The following is a 6,754-nucleotide window of genomic DNA, read 5'->3' as shown; positions in this document are numbered from 1 at the left end:
CACAATTTGTATGGAATCACAAAAGACCCCGAATAGCCAAAGCAATCTTGAGAACGAAAAACGGAGAAGAAGGAATCAGGCTCCTGACTGCAGACTATACTGCAAAGCTAAAGTAATCAAGACAGTATGGTACTGGCACAAAAACAAAGATAGATCAATGGAACAGGATAGAAAGCCCAGAGATTAACCCACGCACATATGGTCACCTTATCTTTGATAAAGGTGGCAAGAATGCACAGTGGAGAAAGGACAGCCTCTTCAATAAGTCGTGCTGGGAAAACTGGACAGGAACATGTAAAAGTATGAAATTAGATCACTCCCTAACACCATACACAAAAGTAAGCTCAAAACGGATTAAAGACCTAAATGTACGGCCAGAAACTATCAAACTCTTAGAGGAAAACATAGGCAGGACACTGTATGACATAAATCACAGCAGGATCCCTATTGACCCACCTCCTAGAGAAACGGAAATAAAAGCAAAAATAAACAAATGGGACCTAATGAAACTTCAAAGCTTTTGCACAGCAAAGGAAAACATAAACAAGACCAAAAGACAACCCTCAGAATGGGAGAAAATATTTGCAAATGAAGCAACTGACAAAGGATTAATCTCCAAAACTTATAAGCAGCTCATGCAGCTTAATAACAAAAAAACAACCCAGTCCAAAAATGGGCAGAAGACCTAAATAGACATTTCTCTAAAGAAGATATACGGACTGCCAACAACCACATGAAAGAATGCTCAACATCACTAATCATTAGAGAAATGCAAATCAAAACTACAATGAGATATCATCTCACACCAGTCAGAACGGCCATCATCAAAAATCTAGAAACAATAAATGCTGGAGAGGGTGTGGAGAAAAGGGAACACTCTTGCACTGTTGGTGGGAATGTAAATTGATACAGCCACTGTGGAGAACAGTATGGAGGTTCCTTAAAAAACTACATATAGAACTACCATATGACCCAGCAATCCCACTACTGGGCATATACCCTGAGAAAACCATAATTCAAGAAGAGTCATGTACCACAGTGTTCATTGCCGTTCTATTTACAATAGCCAGGAGATGGAAACAACCTAAGTGTCTGTCATCGGATGAATGGATAAAGAAGATGTGGCACATATATACAATGGAGTATTACTCAGCCATAAAAAGAAATGAAATTGAAGTATTTGTAGTGAGGTGGATAGACCTAGAGTCTGTCATACAGAGTGAAGTAAGTCAGAAAGAGAGAGACAAATACCATATGCTAACACATATATATGGAATTTAAGGGAAAAAAATGTCATGAAGAGCCTAGGGGCAAGACAGGAATAAAGAGCCACACCTACTAGAGAATGGACTTGAGGATATGAGGAGGGGGAAGGGTAAGCTGTGACAAAGTAAGAGAGAGGCATGGACATATATACACTACGAAACGTAAGGTAGATAGCTAGTGCGAAGCAACCGCATAGCACAGGGAGATCAGCTCAGTGCTTTGTGACCGCCTGGAGGGGTGGGATAGGGAGGGTGGGAGGGAGGGAGACGCAAGAGGGAAGAGATATGGGAACATATGTATATATATAACTGATTCATTTTGTTGTAAAGCAGAAACTAACACACCATTGTAAAGCAATTATACTCCAATAAAGATGTTAAAAAAAAAAAGATTTCTGAATCTTCACTTTGACTTTAACTGAACTGATGATTGAATGTGTTCTTGTATTTTACATCTTATCTCCATTATCCCCATTGGAGGTGAAAGACAGTTAAAAAGATAATAAAAGACAGTATAAATGAAATTTGAGCAAATATGGTGATAGGGTATCACATGCTACATGAGAAGCAGTTTCTGTTTTTATTGCTCAACTCTTTGGTTGGATTTTCACCAATTTTATTGTTCCTAAAGAGAAAAGCATATTGTAATAATCTAAAGGATAGAAGCAAAATTCTCCATCAAACCACCTGCCATGAAAGATTGGAATGCACATCTACCAATTTTATAACAAAACAAGATCGAAAGGGAAATAAATAGATGAATAATGAAGTCATCAAGCTTGTGAAAGACATCTGCCAAATGGAATCAAGATTTATTTCATCTGCACTGAAGCCGTAATCCCCAGTGTGATGATATTTGAAAGTGGAGCTTTTGGGAGGTAATTATGTTTAGATGAAGTCATGAGGGTGGATCCCCTATGATGTGATTAGTGTACTTATAACAAAAAGTTGACATGCTCTCTCACTCTCAGTCATATGAGGATACCACAAGATGCATCTGTCTGCAAACCAGAAGGAGGGTCTATACCAGATACTGAATCAGGTGGAACTTTGATTTTGAACATTTCAGGCTCCAGAACTGTGAGTAATAAATGTTGTTGTTTAAGCCACCAAGTCCATGGTAATTTGTTATAGCAGCTCAAACTAAGATAGCCTGAATATAAAATGGTAATACATAGTCTCAGTAAATTTAAGAAGACCAACATCATATCAATGATCTTTTCCAAACACAGTGGCATACCATTAGAAATCAACTATAAGAAAAAAGCTGCAAAAACCCCAGAACACATGGAGACTAAACAATATGATACTAACAATCAATGGGTTACTGAAGAACTCAAAGAGGAAACAAAAATAAAATAGCTGGAGAAAAAAAAGAAAACAAAAACACAACAATCCAAAAATCTACAGGATGCAGGAAAAGCAGTTCTATGAGGGAAGTTTACAGAGATAGAAGCCTACATTAGAAAACAAGGAAAATCTAAAACAAACAACCTAAACTTATACCTAAAGGAACTAGAGAAAAAAACAACAAAACACAAAATTAATAGAAGTAAATCAATCATAAAGATCAGAGTAGAAATAAATGAAATAGAGACTAAAAACAGTAGAAAATACCAATAAAATTAAGACCTAGTTTTTTGAAAAGATGAAACTGACAAACCTTTAGCTAGACTCATCAAGAAAAAAGAGAGGCACCAAATAAATAAAATCAGAAATGAAAAAGAAGTTACAACTCATATAAACCCACGCACATATGGACACCTTATCTTTGATAAAGGTGGCAGGAATGTACAGTGGAGAAAGGACAGCCTCTTCAATAAATGGTGCTGGGAAAACTGGACAGGTACATGTAAAAGTATGAGATTAGATCACTCCCTAACACCATACACAAAAGTAAGCTCAAAATGGATTAAAGACCTAAATGTAAGGCCAGAAACTATCAAACTCTTAGAGGAAAACATAGGCAGAACACTCTATGACATAAATCACAGCAAGATCCTTTCTGACCCACCTCCTAGAGTAATGGAAATAAAAACAAAAATAAACAAATGGGACCTAATGAAACTTCAAAGCTTTTGCACAGCAAAGGAAACCATAATCAAGACCAAAAGACAGCCCTCAGAATGGGACAAAATATTTGCAAATGAAGCAACTGACAAAGGATTAATCTCCAAAATTTACAAGCAGCTCATGCAGCTCAATAACAAAAAAACAAACAACCCAATCCAAAAATGGGCAGACGACCTAAATAGGCATTTCTCCAAAGAAGATATACAGAATGCCAACAAACACATGAAAGAATGCTCAACATCATTAATCATTAGAGAAATGCAAATCAAAACTACAATGAGATATCATCTCACACCAGTCAGAATGGCCATCATCAAAAAATCTAGAAACAATAAATGCTGGAGAGGGTGTGGAGAAAAGGGAACACTCTTGCACTGCTGGTGGGAATGTGAATTGGTTCAGCCACTATGGAGAACAGTATGGAGGTTCCTTAAAAAACTACAAATAGAATTACCATATGACCCAGCAATCCCACTACTGGGCATATACCCTGAGAAAACCAAAATTCAAAAAGAGTCATGTACCAAAATGTTCATTGCAGCTCTATTTACAATAGCCAGGAGATGGAAACAACCTAAGCGCCCATCATCAGATGAATGGATAAAGAAGATATGGCACATATATACAATGGAATATTACTCAGCCTTAAAAAGAAATGAAATTGAGCTATTTGTAATGAGATGGATAGACCTAGAGTCTGTCATACAGAGTGAAGTAAGTCAGAAAGAAAAAGACAAATACCATATGCTAACACATATATATGGAATTTAAGGGAAAAAAATGTCATGAAGAACCTAGGGGTAAGACAGGAATAAAGACGCAGACCTACTGGAGAACGGACTTGAGGATATGGGGAGGGGGAAGGGTGAGCTTTGACAGGGCGAGAGAGAGTCATGGACATATACACACTAACAAACGTAGTAAGGTTGATAGCTAGGGGGAAGCAGCCGCAAGGCACAGGGAGATCAGCTCGGTGCGTTGTGACAGCCTGGAGGGGTGGGATAGGGAGAGTGGGAGGGAGGGAGACGCAAGAGCGAAGACATATGGGAACATATGTATATGTATAACTGATTCACTTTGTTATAAAGCAGAAACTAACACACCATTGTAAAGCAATTATACCCCAATAAAGATGTTTAAAAAATAAAAAAAATAATAAAAAAAAGAAGTTACAACTCATACCACAGAAATACAAAGGATCTTAAGGGATTATTACAAACAATTATAGACCAATAAAATGGACAACCTATAAGAAATGGACAAATTCTTAGAAAGGTACAACCTCCCTAGACTAAACCAGAAAGAAATAGAAAGTATGACCAGACCAATTACGAGTAATGAACTTGAATCAGTAATAAAATAAACTATCAATAAACAAAAGTCTAGGACCAGATGGCTTCAGGAGTGAATTCTACCAATCACTTAAAGAAGAGTTAACACTTATCTTTCTCAAACTATTGCAAAAATTTACAGAGGGAGGAATGTTTCCAAACTTGTTCTATGAGGCCAGCATCACCCTGATACCAAAACCAAAGATAGCACAAAAAAATAAAATTGTACACTAATATCACTGATAAACATATATGAAAAAACCTGAATAATACATTAGCAAACCAAATTCAACAATACATTAAAAGGATCATATACCATGATCAAATTGGCTTTACCCCAGGGAAACAAGGATGGTTCAATATCTGCAAATTAATCAATGTGATACACTACATTCACAAACTGAAGACTAAGAATCATATGATCATCTCACTAGATACAGAGAAAAACTTTTAACAAAATTGAACATCCATTTATGATAAAAACTCTCCAGAATATGGCTATAAAGGGAACACACAGCAACATAAAATAAAGGCTATATATGACAAGCCCACAGCTAATATCATTCTCGTCAGTGAAAAGCTGAAAGCATTTCTGCTAAGATCAGGAAAATGCCAGGATGCTCACTCTCACCAATTTTATTCAACACAGTAATGGAAGTACTAGACACAGTAATCAAATAAAGAGAGATAAAAGGAATCCAAATTGTAAAGAAAGAAGTAAAACTATTACTGTTTGCAGATGACATGATATTATAAATAGAAAATCCTAAAGACATCACCGTAAAGTTATTAGAATGCAACAATGAATCCTGTAAAGTTGCAGGATACAAAATTAATATACAGAAATTAATTGCATATGTATACACTAGCAACAAACTATCAGAAAGAGAAATTAAGAAGAGAATCCCATTTATAATCCTATTAGAATGAAAAAAAAATACCTAGGAATAAGTCTACCTAAGGAGGTAAGATATGTGTATTCAGAAAACAAAGAGATACTAATGAAAGCAATTGAAGACAACAGTAACAAATGGAAAGCGATACTGTGTTCAGGGGTTGGAAAAATCAGTATTATTCAAATGGCAATATTACCCAAGGAAATCTACAGATTTGATGCAATCCCTCTTAAAATACCAATGGCCTTTTCCATAGAAGAACTATAAAATTTGTATGGCAACATAAAAGGCCACAAATAGTCAAAACAATTTTGAGAAAGAAGAACACAGCTGGAGGTATCATGCACTCTCATTTAAACTCTATACTATAAAGCTACAGCAAGCAAAACAGTATGGTGCTAGTACAAAGACACACACATGTATCAGTGGAACAGAATAGAGAGACCAGAACTGAACCCACCCTTATATAGTCAATGTACAACAAAGGAGGCAAGAATATATAATGGAGAAAAGATAGCCTCTTCAACAAATGGTATTGGGAAACTGGTCAGCTACATGCAGAAGAAAGAAACTGCATTTCTTTCTCACACCATATAAAAAAATAAACTCAAAATGGATTAGAGACTTAAATGTAAATACTGAAACCATAAAACTTCTAGGAGAAAACAAGTTGTTACTCTTTGATATAGGTCTTAGCAATATTTTGTTGGATATGTCTTCTCAGGCAAGGTAACAAATGCAAAAATAAACAAATGGGACTATATCAAACTAAAAAGCTCTTGCACAGTGAAAGAAAATATTAACAAGATGAAAAGGCAGCCTACTGAATGGGTGAAGATTTTTAAACAATATATGCAATAAGGGGTTAATATAAAAAATATATGAAGAACTCATACAACTCAACATCAAAATAACAAACTCCTCAATTAAAAATTCAACAAAGGGCCAGAATAGACATTTCCCAAAGATATACAGATGGCCAACAGGCACATGAAAAGATGCTTAACATCACAAATAATCATGGAAATACAAGTCAAAACAGTGAGATATCACCTCATATCTTCAGAAAGGCTATTATCAAAAAGACAATAGGGCTTCCCTGGTGGCACAGTGGTTGAGAGTCCGCCTGCCGATGCAGGGGACACGGGTTTGTGCCCTGGTCCAGGAATATCCCACATGCCGTGGAGCG

At 36.2% G+C, this 6,754-nt stretch overlaps 1 long non-coding RNA gene across 1 annotated transcript; it reads left to right on the top strand.

The window, feature by feature from the left end:
* Window positions 1-2,127: 2,127 nt before the first annotated feature.
* Window positions 2,128-6,017, top strand: LOC116753816. Its single transcript, XR_004349878.1, has 3 exons — window positions 2,128-2,212; window positions 4,741-4,742; window positions 6,005-6,017. It is a non-coding gene; the product is annotated as an uncharacterized LOC116753816 (long non-coding RNA).
* Window positions 6,018-6,754: the final 737 nt, after the last annotated feature.

Source organism: Phocoena sinus, chromosome 5 (assembly GCF_008692025.1).
Source record: "Phocoena sinus isolate mPhoSin1 chromosome 5, mPhoSin1.pri, whole genome shotgun sequence".
Classification (NCBI taxonomy): domain Eukaryota; kingdom Metazoa; phylum Chordata; class Mammalia; order Artiodactyla; family Phocoenidae; genus Phocoena; species Phocoena sinus.
The sequence above is the reverse complement of the archived record's forward strand: the minus strand, read 5'-3'. Positions and strand labels throughout refer to the sequence as shown.